General features: G+C 38.6%; 1 protein-coding gene across 8 annotated transcripts in view; it reads left to right on the top strand.

Moving 5' to 3' along the window:
• The window catches only part of PIP5K1B (phosphatidylinositol-4-phosphate 5-kinase type 1 beta), a 114,031-nt gene that overhangs the window by 15,102 nt on the left and 84,635 nt on the right, over positions 1 to 14,294 (top strand). Inside the window, exon 1 of one of the 8 annotated variants that reach the window (XM_071802086.1) lies at positions 10,592 to 10,646. The exons of the other annotated variants lie outside the window; for them this stretch is intronic. The gene's annotated coding sequence lies outside the window, so the exon portion shown is untranslated. Of the gene's footprint in view, positions 1 to 10,591; positions 10,647 to 14,294 lie in introns of those variants that run through there. 8 annotated transcript variants of the gene reach the window in all.

The following is a 14,294-nucleotide window of genomic DNA, read 5'->3' on the forward strand; positions in this document are numbered from 1 at the left end:
TATCAAGCAAAGCTGCCAAAGCTATACCCCAGGTGATTGCAAACACTGATGTTTAAACCTTGAGTTCCTTGGCCAAAGTAGTTCATGCTATTGGAAAAAAGAATTAAGATAGAAAGTGTTTCCCAGGTCTCTTGCCAGCTAAGTGTGAGAAAGTGTAGTGTACCTGTTTTTAACATTTGAAAGTGCGCAGAATTACGCTTCTTGCTACCTTTAGTCAGTGGCCAGGAGAATAGCTAGAAACCCAAACCTAGAGCAGCTTGTTTTCTGCTGATGTTTGGTGAAAAAATATTTTTCACAAGAGAAAAGGAAGGCTAAAGCCTATCAAGGTGTTCAGTTCGGTCTGATTTTTAGATGGTGAAAATGTATAAGGCACTTATACATGCATCAAATCCAGCTTGCTTTACAATTCACAGTTTTTCTGAAGTGGTGCATTTCTAGTTCATGAGTTGAAGTACGGATACCTGGAGGAGTGGGTGTGGGGATGTTTATAGGGTGGTCTTGCCCCTTTCTGTCCTTCCAGGTGATATGCTTGCTAGCTGGTCTGCAGATTTTTTTACCAGTGAGTTGGAGAAAGCTGACAGTTTGTTTGCCATCTACCTGTGAAGTAAGACCATATGTCAGTATAATGGAAAACTGAAGCAAACTGTAAGGATGGGGAGAACAATGACCTAGAATAACAAGCTGGTTTATTTTCAGTAAGGTCTGCTTTCATCTCACTTCTCTTCAACCATCCCCCTCATCTTCCAACCCCCAAAGCAGATAGACTGCAAACAGATATTTGTCTGGTAACGTGTAGGATTCTGACAGTGAGTGGTGACCAACACAATCAGGAAGAAGGAGGACTTTTCTTCTTTCATGGTGTTTCAGGAAGCACGTTCAACTCCAGAAATCATTCGATTGAGTGCAGGTAAAGCTTCAAAATATACTGTTTTCATACAGGATTGTAAGAAACTGAGCTGCTTTTGTCAGTTTAAATAGGCCTCCCGAGTTCTTATTGCCACCCTTTTTTGTAGGAAATAATACGATCAGTCCTGTTTGGACCTACAGCGTGTTGCAGATGCAACCTTCAGGACCTCGTATTTTTTCAACTGTCAAGGACCGCATTTTTTAACTCCAGGACTTTGAGTCCATGCTACAACCAGATTAAAAAACTACTGTTTGAACAACAACAAATTTAAGAAGTGTTTTCATGTGAGAGAGCTCCATTTTCTTTCTCTAGGTGTTTCCTTAAATACTGTTTATCAGAGGTGAAGTACTTGTTGTAGGATTGTGCGCTGTTGGTGACTCATACAGATCATTTGACAAGTGTCCTAGCAGTGGAACATCTTAGAAGGGATAGAGGGAGTCACATTGAGGATGGTGGATGAGAAGAGCTTCCATTTCTAGTCTGTTGCAGGACCACACATATCTTTTCTCTGGCTTTTCTGCACTGTAGCAGGATGCATACATAAGTCACCTACCTGCTTTTTATATAGAAAGGTGATCGTCTGTAGTGATGGACCTACCTCTCCCATCTTGTGTTTTTCTTCATGTTTTCCTTAGTCTCTTGAGATTTACATAATATGCTTGTTTGGAATGATATTTACAGAGGTCTCTGTAGCCTGGGTCCTCTGTTAGATGTGAAATACAGTGGACTTTCATCATCTATGCCCTTAATTGAGAGAGAAGAGGGACACTATATATATGAAAAGAAATGCTAGTTTCATTTATGTATATGCAAATAGGTAATAGTAGTAGCTTTTACAAAGAGTAACGAGGTCTGAATTTCGTCAGACTAGAAGACACTGTATTCATATTACTTTATTGTGTTTTAGTAACTGATGAAACAAAACTGAGATGTGCATTTAAAAACAAAGCGATATATTATGGAGAGAAAAGTAACAGAAGCCTGTGGAAAGTTTGCAACTCCACACAACATATTTCTCTATTTTTAATGGGCATCTTGATGAAATTAAAATATTCTGCAGTTATTCTAGAAGACCTGTAATCAACTACTACACTGTATCCAAAGCGTGTTTTTTGTTGTAATCCTATTAGTGCCTCTCTGCTTTTACCCCTTTTGTGAATGTAAATGTTTATTTGGTGCCATAAATTTGCTGTAACCATCCCTTCTTCATGACTGGAACAAATTTTTCAGGTCAATATTTTTATTACAGCTCATTCCAAGTTCTAAATTAATCTTAAATTAATCTAAATTAGTCTTAAAATCACCCTTTTAAGGGTGACAACCTGTTCCCCAGGATATACTGTTACTTTGATGTAACTGTGTTCAAAGAAATTCAGATTGGATATACATGTTTAGCAAAAAGTGGTCTGAAGTACAATTTAAGTGGTTTGATCTCCCTGGAGAGTACAGAGGCATAGCAGCATCTCCTAAAATTTTAGTTCCTTATGTCCCATCAAGTAAGTGTTAGAAATAAGGCCATCAGTTGAACAGTGAAGCAGTGTTCCACTACCTGCCTCACTTTTCGTGCTGTTAGAAAATTCCTTGAAATGGGAAATCAAATTATGTCCTGTATATGCTGCAAGAGTTTTCCACTTAGAAAAAACCTATACGTTAACATGCACTAGGTCTTTCACGGACCATTACCACTTAATATAAATTGACAAATAAAACCTTTTCTGCAGCATTCACCTCGGACTCTGTAACTTGAAAGGCAGGGTGCTGCTTTCATCTCCGATGTAAGTAGAAACCCATCCGAGTGTTTCATTTTAAGAACAGATGAGCAGTAGTGGATATTTGAAAAATCAGAATAAGAGGTGAAAACTGGTAAGGCAATTGTTCTTAATCTTACCCACAGAGTTAACAAATACACATACAGTAGGGGGAAAAAAAAAAGGTTTCTGATATTATTTTTGATGCCACACCATATTATACAAATATTTGCAAGAGTTTGAAAGAGTGAAACGTAATTTTGAAAAGTCGCAGTGCAGAACAGGACAGTTGGCCTCTGTGAATTCAATGATTCTGGGTCGTTCAAAATACACTTGAATTTTGGCAGTCCGATTTCTTCCAAAGCGAAGTCAAAACAGGCAGTAGTACCTATAATGACACTTCTAAATACAGCTGATCATTGCAGTAAAGTGACTTGTATATAATTTCAATTTTTTGAAGGTGAGGAATAAGGAAAGTGGCAGAAGTGTCATAACATGCTTCTACAAGGGAAACGAGGATGTCAGAGACTCTATATTTCCATGATTAGTCATATCTTTTTGTCCTGTGGGCTCTGAGTTTTTGGCTATCTAACTAACACACAAACTCCTTTCCTGTAAGAGATGGCCCTGTTTCTCGTCTGAAGATGCAGTTACTGATGGTGTGGTATGTGAGAATTTCTTGTTAAAGGGAAGTTTCATGTGCAACTCTGTCTATATGTACAACTATTGAAAGGATTCAAGTAGTTTCCCTTTTAGACCACTCTGAGCTGTGCAATTTCATGAGGGGTTGTTTCCTATTCATAGGTTCCTTAGGATTAGTTTTGCTTTTTCTGTTCTATGTGGCTACTTCTGCAGCTATTGCAGTAAAAAGGTGAGGTTATTGTTCAGTACATAGGTACTTCCACTTTATTTTCTTTTAACATGTCCTGGTTCTGCCAATGGCTAAGCATCAGAGTAATTTTACTAAGGTCATAGGGATGCAAGAGGTAAGGAAGACACATTTCTCCAGAAACAACATCGATTCTGTTATTTTTGAGCCACTTCTTGTGATGCTTAAATGTGTTCCTAATTATTTATAAATGCTGTGTAGACAAACAGCTCAAGGGAGTTGGATGTGGACTGTTTGTCATTCACTTAGTCAGCCTTGGCATTATCATTGCATTTTTGCAAATATTACAGGCCCATGGAAATAATGATGCATGGTGCCAAGTGATAGGAGGGAACTATATTGGGAAAAGTGTGCAGTGACAGAGTGTTAAGAATGTAGTGGTGAAGCATACTGTAGCATACAGTCGAAATGATGTTGATTTAATGAGCTGCAAAGGCGGTTCTTGGACTCTTATCTCAAATTTAACATTGATAAAATTGTGTGTTCTGTAAAAAGCCTACTCTGAATATATTTATTAACTATCTTCATTTTCAAAAATACAAATTTCACTTCACACAGAATGTTGGGAGTCGGGGAGAAAATCATGCTGTACTTTTTCCCGTATTATCAAAGATGTCTTTTCCTGGTAGGAATTGTACAACAACGAGCTGCAAAACAGGAAAAAAACCAGTGTGTTTCAAGTTACCATGAGAACACTTGTGTAGTTTAGTGGTTCAGTTTGGAGATTAGCTAGAATTTGTCTAGCAAAAGTGTGGATCAGTTGAAATGACGACAGGGTCCAGATGTTGTATAGGAAATAGAACTCTGAAAAATCACCTTTTGAGAATTCCGCTGAGCACATGAAGAACCAGACCTGAAGAATGACATGTTTGTAGCTAGGTATTATGTCATTGTGTCCAGGATGAGGCATGGTGAGAAAAATTCAGACTTCAGCAAGGTGTCTGCTGTGGGAGGAGGAGCAGAGGCAAACAGGGCAGGATTGAATATCTCAAGCCCTTTCTGTGAGATAAACGTATGTATCTATGCTTCACAGTGAACTGACCCTTCTGTATGTTGGGCCAAAAAATACCTGTATTGTCCTGGATATAAAAATCAAGTTTGTTTTCTTGCTCTTTCCCCTACAACATAACCTTATACTATTAGCTGTTTATTGACTTTTTATTTTTTCCTTCCCTGTATCCTTTTGACTATTCAAAGTTAATGACACTGAACCCCTGTTTTTAATAGGCCAAAGCAGAAAACCTTTCTGATCCATGTATTTCCTGTTAACATATATTTCCCTTCCACTTTGGCTCCCTTGCTCCTCATCCACTATTGCTTCCTATTACTCCTTTCTTCCCAGTTCAACTGTGTACAGTTTCTGACCGAGTCTCTCCCTTCCCTTCTTGCACTTTTTTTTTTTCCTTTGTTCCCCATCCCAAATTGCTCACTGTGTTTAGTTGGACCCTTCCTGCCTGTTCCATATGTGAGAGTCTTCAGAGTGAAAGAAAGTATACTTCTCAACTGGTTTCATTTTTTTTTTTCCTGTTGTGAGGACATAAACATAGCAAAGGAAATCAGTGTCATGAAGGTTAGTCCAGGGAAACACGATTTTGGTAACCTTGGCATCTCTCTGAGCAAAAAGAGTGTACATCCTCATGGAGTTACGTGTCATGCAGGTATGAGTTACCTCTATAGATTCCTCTTCCGTCTGACCACCCTGATAAGTGTTAGCGTTTGGAAGCTGTATTTGTTACGCAGAGCTGTGCTACCTGGAACTCACTGGCAGGGAAGGACACCCTTCCAAGCCTGTGCAGGGACCACACTGGCTGACTCTGGGACCTGCCAGGCCTATTGAGGCAAGAGATTGTTCAGAGACAGGTGTACCAACACAGGCAAATTGTTTGGAAGAGCAATTGATAAAGACTTATTTAATTAGAAAACCTCCTTGTTACTTACATGATTCAGAGAAACTCTCAAGTGAAGCATCTACCAAAAAACATTGCAGGACGTCTGCTTTACCCCTGTGAGGGGAGAGTGGTTTGCCATCAGCTGCTGGGTCAAGGCTGTTGTGTGCCCTTTTCACAGCCTCACTTAGCATCGCTCTAGCAACTCCTTTGTTCTCTTGAGCGAAAATGCAAGCTTAGAGCTCTGTCTCAAAATGAGTACTTTCTGCTGAAAGCCATTTGCTTTGAAGGGAGATATAGATAGTGTCCAGTTTTTCTGGGTTGTATGCTGGACCAGTGTTAGTCACTGCTAGTTAAGAGAAGCTGTTTTAATGTGGTACAGTGTCTTCAGTCTGCCTTCTGAGGCATCTTACAGTGTCCGCCCTTCCTCTCACATGCGAGCACACTAACTTACACACACACACCAGCCAGAATGCCTCAGGAAAGATTTTTATCTGACCTCCTCATCAGATTCTTAAATTAATGACCTTCACTTACAAGCATTTGGGTAATACAGTGCTCTGCAAGAACACTGTTCATGCCACCATCACCATTTTTGTGACCTTCTGCTGCAGTTCCTGCTGCAGCGAAGGGGCTGCCTCTGTCTGTCCTGTGGCCACCCTTGGTGCTGGGATTATGAGGAGGGCTCAGTGTGCTGGGTAGTCTGGCTGGCTTTTATGTGTCTCAGTTATTAATTTTTTCTTGCCTTTTATTTGGTGGTCTTTGGTAATTAGTGTAGGGGTGAAGTTCAGTGCTTTATAATGGTATTTTATGGCAGGACCAGTCTCTTCATTTGCTCTAAAGTAAAAGCACAGCTAGCTAGTCCAAAATATTGAGTATCCCTTTTGACCTACCTAGCAAATTGACTGCTTATTCCTGGGAGCAAGACACAAACTGGAGAGGTTTTGGGGGTAGTGGGTGCACACTGCTAACAGCAACTCTTGAAAGGTAATTTTCTATAAATACATTTAAACATATGTGGCGTGCAGTGTGCTGGTTTGTGTTAGACTCAGACTGAAAAAAGTACAACCCTGTAACTGGTAAAATCATAGGCTGAAAAAGGTGTTTAATAATTGGACGCTCCAGCTGATTAATGCCAGGTAAGGCATATCAGACAGTGGAGTATTACATTGTATACTTTAAATCATAAGAACGCTCTGTTCCACTGAGAACCTATTAATTTAATGGATTTTCTTTTTCTGCTTTAGTTCATGGAAACCATGTAACGTTCGTAGCCAGTATTTTATCTTATTGGAATTTTATTTTCTTTCCTGTTAATGATTCATAAAACAGTATGCATTAAGCAAAAAGTGTGTTGTGTTTTGTTTATTCTGAATGCTGAAAGCGTTATTTTTACCTTTTGAAAACTGTGGTGTGGGCCATTCACTGACTTACAGAGAATGCTGTATGCCTTTTCTAACCCAGTCATAATGATGCTTCTAACCCAGTTACAATGATGCATTGGGAGTTGTAGATAGTGTTTAAGAGGGCTTCAGTGTGAAGGAAGGAGATTCTTACTGGGACCTCTCAAGAAGTCAAAGACCTCTTTCATTTGTGGGAAAACTCACATTTTCCTTGGAGTAGCTGACAGGTTCTAGTCTTTCTCTTGAAAATTCAGTGGTGTCAGGCTGTGTATGGTTCTGCTACAAAGTGTTCACCCACTATTTGCTCTTGTTGCTGATAATGGACTGTCTCCTTTTTAAATCTCACTCTCATTGTGTTCCCTGTCTTCTGTGTGTGTTAATAAAAAGCCAAGTTATGTTGAGATGTATCTTTTGCTTATAGTGATAGCTTATGATTTTGAATTTTCCCATAGTTTTTCCAGATAGCTTATTTTAAAAAAATGAACTTCCTGTGGAGGAAGACTGTGGTGGTGTTACATATTATTTATGAACTCACATTTTTCACACAAGAATGTTCATATTGATGCAATTGATGAGGAGTATAAACCACATCTAGAAAATAATGGAGTGTTTCAGAACTGGCAAAAGTATTTAGAAATGACTTCATTTTACCTTCTTGCTGCCAAAAATGTTCAGGAGCAGGTTTTTCCATTTGATTTGGCAAGTGAAAGACTGTTGGAAAACAACTTTAAAAATGTTTATTTGAAAACTTTTGTATCGCCATTAAAAATCCTGTGGCTAGGTTTTCATATCTTAGAACAGCTGTACATATTCCTTCCCAAGGTATACCTCATGTTCTTAAATGTCAGTAGGATACGTATGTAGACTGTGGTTTTGTTTCTTAAAGTACACTACAAGTATATTTATAATTTCAGATGAGTGCCAAATTCAGCATGGTGTCAGGCTGCTGCCAGGCAAAAAGCAGTCGGTTGCTCATTCTGGTCTGCCTGTCAAAGACTGACTTGGAGAACAGAAGTATACGGTCCATTATAGGGGCAGTCACAACCTCTGAATTTAAGCAGCCACATGGTCCGGGAGTGGCATAACCTAAAAAATAGTAACATTTATTTTGGTGCACTTAGTGGTGCAGTTCTACTGTAGTGGCTGTAAGATTGCTGTCTCCATTTGATGACAACTAGACAGCAGCAGCTGTGACAAATAGCAGCTATTTCCATACCTGCTGAGCAGTTCTTTCCTTAATTAGTTTCAGAATTTGACTTTATTGTATTACTCTTGCTTTTTAAACTACTCCTACCTAATGCAGCTTCTGAAATTATTTTCTTCTCCCTTAAAGCTTTTTTTGCTGTTTAAAAAGAAGCATGTTAGAAAGCTCATTTAAACTGAGAAGGCTTTTGTGCTTTATAGAGCATTTCATAAAATGAAATAATGATCTCTCTTCCATAGCTCTGCAAGTGGCTTGGGAAAAGTCTCTGAGGAACTCTTGCTGTATAGGAAACTGAGAACTCTAATCAAAGGAATTTTGGTGATGTAGAAGTTTTCCTGTGTTGAGAATTGTACAAGGGGGTTCCTTAAAAATGGTTTTCAAGAATAAAGTGAGCTTTCTGTTGAATTCTAACTAAAATTAAGTTGGACAGGTCCAAGGAAAGCTTATTGCAGTTTTAACTTTCCTGAAAGAAAAGAGGGGGTTTTTTTGGGGAGTGGGGGTGTGTGATGGGGCATTTTGTTTATTTTTAATTGGTCATAACAGATGTTATTATTCAGTACAGTAACTTCAAATGTTTGTCATGTAAATTTAGATATAACTTTCAAATTAGGTTCTTACAGTGGTCTTCTGTATCTATTCTTGAGTGACCTTATTTTTCATACAACCTAGGCACCTGAAAAACAAGTTGCTGTTTGAATATATGTTTGGGAACTTAACCGTTAGAACTTTTCCTCAAGCTAATTTTGAACTTAGTTCTGATGCTGTTGCCCACCCTATTGGGCACTACTGATAACGCTTCTTTCCATCTGCCTCTGAGTCTTGCTTTCTGGTTTTGTCAGAAGTAGACTTGCAGCTCTGATGTTGTGCAGAAGTATGTGGATGGTTGAAGCAACTGAGACGCTTGATCTGCCATTCAACATGGGCCAGAGGTCTGACATGTTGCATCACCTTCCTCATCCCTTTCCAAGTTTCTTCTTGATCTCAAATGTGTCCGTGTAAAAGCTGTGTTTGTGGTTGTAAGGAGGTCCATTGTGGTGATTATTCTTTGGCTGGTTATTTTCCTGTTAGCTTAATTGTCTAGGTGAGTTCTCCTGGAGCCTGAGGAACAGTGGCACCATAATAAGGATACTGGGAGGTGCCTGCTTGTAAGGCAGAACCATAGCAGCACCAGCTTGGATCAGTTGAAACTGTTGCAGATACACAGCCTGAGTGGTACATGGTGATAGGATGGAAACCAGGAGGAATCATTACAAGGTATCCAGACATTTTCCTTCCTTCAGGACAGTACAAACTACTTTTAAAAACAGTTGTATAATCTGTCAAAAAATCTCCAGTATTGCCTGTCACATCCTCTAAGGTAGTCTGTTCCAGTCTTCAACTATCTTTTTGCAGCTGTATAGAAGGGCGCTCAAACAGAGGCAAAACTGGGATTTTAAAGACTTGAATTTCTTTGATAACTTGGCTGCTGAAAAGCTTAACTTAGTAAAAGCTGTATATACAAGCTATGCTTGCAGGACCCAGGGTAAGAAAGCATAGAGGACTTGAAGATCATGATAATCCACTCCAGCATTCAGCTTAGTGTTTCCACAGCATATCCTTCTGCAGACTTTGATGTGATAGATTATATGCTAAGGGGCTGTGTAGTTCCCAGTGTTGTTTCACCTACAAGTGCCAGTGGAGAACTGATGAATAAATTATGCCATCTATTTTTATTTAACCACAGATTTTCTGAGTTGTCCACTTAGCAATCTTTTTTGCAATGTTCTTCTAAGCAAATAATTTCTGTTGTCTTTCTTCATGAGGTGCTTCTGTTGCAAAGTTCTGTTTGCTTCGCCATTTTGAGTTGGTGAAGAAAATCATAGTATGGCTGATCTTTTGTTGAGGCGGAAAAAGGTGTAGAAGTATAGAAAAGATAAAGGTCTCAAAACAGAGCCTCACAACTGTTGTGAAGTTGTTGTTTCATACACATTTCTCATAGTAGTGATTAGTCTTGTGCTTGTCTACTTTTGGTCTTGTGTATTCACTCTATACTTTTTATACTTTATCCATTTGACCTATTTTCCTTTTTTTTGGTATGCTTCTTTCTGGAGTTCCAGATCACTAAAGTTGTTGGTTTGACAAAATTCCTCTTTTGTATATATTACCCACCAAGCAAGGTGGGGTTGTTTGCACTTCTGTTTGTGTCATTCCTTTAGAAAATAAGTAACACTTTCACTGGCCTCCTTTCCGCCTTGTGTGGGTCTTCATTCCCCTTGGATTTTACCTACCAATTAGGTAGTGATGTAGCTTGCCTTACTTTCCTTCCAAAAATTGTAATCACCATGGTATGTGTTCCCTGTCATTCAATTTTGTATGTAGTGTCAAAGGCAAATGTAGAATAGTTTTCCCTCTGATTTTTGCTTGCTTTATCAACCATTGGTCCCAGCATGCTGCAGTATTTTGTTGGACAGCATGTGTTATGTTATGGTGTTATTTATTTCACAGTGCAATGTCTGGTATGTGTTAGCATCAGGACTACTGCCATATCAAAGTTGCTGAAGTGATGTAGCAGAGCTCTGATTCTGGACTCTGCAATGTCTTCTACCTGTGCCCTTCACCGGGATACTACGGTAACTTCTATTTTCTTATGTTGCTTACAGTTGTATATAGTGTGTAGATATTTCCTTCTTTTGCTTGTCTCAAAGAACACCCCATCTTGATGATTCTTACTCATTTGTAACCCCGGTTGACGTTGTAAAAAGATGTCTAGTCTTCTAAAAGCTACTGTTGTTGGCACCTCAGTTATGAAAACATAAGTCGGAATTAGGAAGTCTTCTGCTGTGTACAAATATGCCGTTCTACTTCATATGCTTTCAGTCTGTTACAAAATAATGATAAATTAATGAGGCCATTTCATTTTGTAAAAGGAGGGCCTGTTAGTAGTTTCTGCAAAATACACAATATGGCATCAGTTACGTCAGGGATCAAATGTTTGTTCTTTCTGATTGCTGGTCTGGGATCAGCGATTTGGAAAAGTTCCACAGTTTTAAACACAAACACCATATACAATGCAGTAGAAAGTTTGCTCTGCTTTCACAGTTGGTGTCTGGAAAGAAGTAAGAGATCCTTCATTGTTTCTGTGAAGAGCAGTAGTCACAGCAGTTGACGGTAGGGGTTAAATAGGTTACCAGGCATTACAGTGATCGTAGACATTAAAGACACTCAGATTGAAGTTCTGAATTTTAGAATTCATTGAGGAAAAGAGACTTTTTCACATTTTAAACTTTTTCAGAATTTTTGATGGTTGTCCAGTGCATTGCAACGTGTAAACATTGACTTCATTCTCAGGGTATATTGGTTTAAAATATCTATATCTATATCTATATCTATATCTATATCTATATCTATATCTATATCTATATCTATATCTATATCTATATCTATATCTAGATATATATATAGATATATATACACATATATATATGTGTATATACACACATACATACACACACTAGCTTTTACTTCTTAGATATTTTTGGCATGAGGACATACAGATATGTTTGATCTTAGATTGCTACATGACTACTGATATGAAGAAGTGAATCCATTCCACAGACCGGTGGAGGAGAAGAAAAAAATAGCTGAACTGTATTTTCTTAAAACTTAGTGGACACGTATATTACGTCAGTTTTTACTTGAGAGCTGTGTAACTGTGCAGACACTCAAGTGCAAAGAACATTCACTGAAATTAAAAGATATGAGTTGAGGGAATTAACTTGTGATGGCTGTTGAGAAAATTGTACAATGTTTCATGTATTGCCTCTTTTCTTACTCTGTGAGCTACATAGAATTATACTTCCTTTCACTTGTTTACATTTGCTTGTTGGCACACTGCCTCTCAGGGCTTGCATGTTCTCAAACACCGATCTGCATTGTTTGGTCACTTCAGAATGAAGGCAATTAAACAATGAAAAATAGAGTCACCATTGTTGTAAAGCTCTATAAAGAAACTGAAATGCAATAGATGTGAAAGTTCTAACAATTTAGGTCACGCTTTTCACTTTGTTAACAATTCATCTGCCTCTTGAGACTTCTGAGAACAGGGCAATGTGAAAAAGCTTGAAGGTCCCTTCTTCAGTTCCTTTTCCCAGGGACACCTGGAAGTATGCCGATATTTTTTTACTTGATTTCCTATGGAAACAAGATGTATGTATGCGATTTATATTGCGTTGGAGAATATTTTGTGTGTCCTGAGCCCCTCAGTTTTTGTTGACCTATATTTGTCAACTGAACTTGACAGTGGTCCAGGGTACCAGCAAGTTTCATGGAAAAACAGATGAGATGAGATCTGATTGCGAAAACTAGTGCTGAAAACTGATGTTGTATTAGATGCCCAACTAGTGTTGTATTAGATGCCCAAGAATACAGGAGGGAGGAAGACTTTATAAATGCATCATCTTCAAGAGAAGTTTGGTCAGTACCTAAGAAGGTGTGAGTTCCAGTCTTGCTCATCCCGAGGCAGTAGGGGAATTAGCATTATTAGTGCCTTTTGATATTGGAGCTGCTCTCTCATAGCTCCAAGAATACTGTGAATGGTTTCAGGGCAGGGTGGGCAAGAATCACAAAAGAATGAGTTCTTAGTAGTTTTTCATTAGTGAGTATGTATTGAGGAATTTCTTCTGCGGAGCATTTTTGGTTTAGAGGTTTTGCTCCTTCCCCCACCAGTGTGTAACACAGATTTCCAGTTTCATGCTTGAGCTGAAATCTGGCACTGTGTAACCCTGTCCGTCAAGTGGTTTGTTGGAAACACGTTCCCATATAGATTTGCAGGTCCTTTTAGTGAATAGAGGAGCTGACTTGGCAAGCTACTTTCACAACTACCACAAGGAAAAATATGATCAGGCAAATCTTAGCAGTTAAAGTGAGTTTTTCTGTAAATTAAATGGCTGAGATTTTCATAGTTGCATTAAAAGATGCTGCTTTAAAGTCGTAACAGAGGAGTAATGAGGGCTACCAAGGAATTCAACTTGGTGACTCTTTTCAATGGAATACACTATAAATGCTGTTTATAGAATTAGGAATGCCTGGCAACATCTTTGTGTTATGCTGACAAACTGCCATCATCAAGAATGCAGTCTGGTGTTTAAAACTTCCAGTTACTTGGGACAAATATAATGATTATTCTGATAATTTCATTTTTTTGTCTTATGCTGAGTTAATACCCTTGGTATGAACTTAATATGAGATTTTGTGTGCTTTTCTGAGGAATCAGCTGCCCCATTTGGGGGGTTTTGTGTCTTTCTGGAGGAAGAGAGCTCTTTAAGGATTAGAAAGCGACTATCTCTAATAAATAAATTGTCTGAAATGCATCAAAGTACAAGAATCAAATTTCTGGGTTAATTGCAAAATTTTGTATTCCATCCCAGTACATTCACTTTAAAAAAAAAAAAAGTGAAAAGAACATCCAGTTGTGTGTTTCAGACTCTTAAAGCTAAAAAACAGGCACCTGTCTTTTTGGTTTATTATTTGCCTTAAACAGACTGTTGTGGTTTAACGTGGCAGGCAGCTAAACACCACATTCAGCCGTTCATTCTGCTCCTGCCCCCACCCCCAGAGGGACAGGAGAGAGAATTGGGGGCGAGGGGAAAGTAAACCTCGTGGGTTAAGATAAAGACTGTTTAATAGGACTGAAGTGGAAAGTGATAATGATAATAATAAAAAATATATAAAACATGTGAAGCATAATGCAGTTGCTCACCACCCATCAAGCAATACCAAGTTCCTGAGCAGTGGTCCCCTTGTGAACTTTTCCCTAATTTATAGACTGAGCATGACATCATATGGTATGGAATAACCCTTTGGCCAGTCTGGGTCTGCTGTCCTGGCTGTCTCTCCCAGTTTCTTGTGCATTTCCAACCTCCTCACTGAAAGGTCCTCAGCTTGGTATAAACATTGCTTGACAACAACCAAAATGTAGGTGTATTATCAACATTAATTCTAAATCCAAAACACAGCACTACACCGGCTACTAAGAAAGAAATTAACTCTGTCCCAGCCAAAATGAGGACACAGGTGTAATTGCTTCTTGTATTCGTTAACTTCCAGCATTCTCCTTGTGCCCACTGGAAAATTTTAAGTTTTTTGGGGTTTAAAATTTTAAGGTTTAATATTAGTTTGTTTTTTTACTTGTCATATTTAAAATGACAGATTATGCCAGGTGAAAAGGCAGCAATACGTTTTCTCTCAAATGATATTTCTGTTTCTGAATGTATTAGCCA

Source organism: Patagioenas fasciata, chromosome Z, assembly GCF_037038585.1.
Source record: "Patagioenas fasciata isolate bPatFas1 chromosome Z, bPatFas1.hap1, whole genome shotgun sequence".
NCBI classification, from domain to species: Eukaryota; Metazoa; Chordata; class Aves; order Columbiformes; family Columbidae; genus Patagioenas; species Patagioenas fasciata.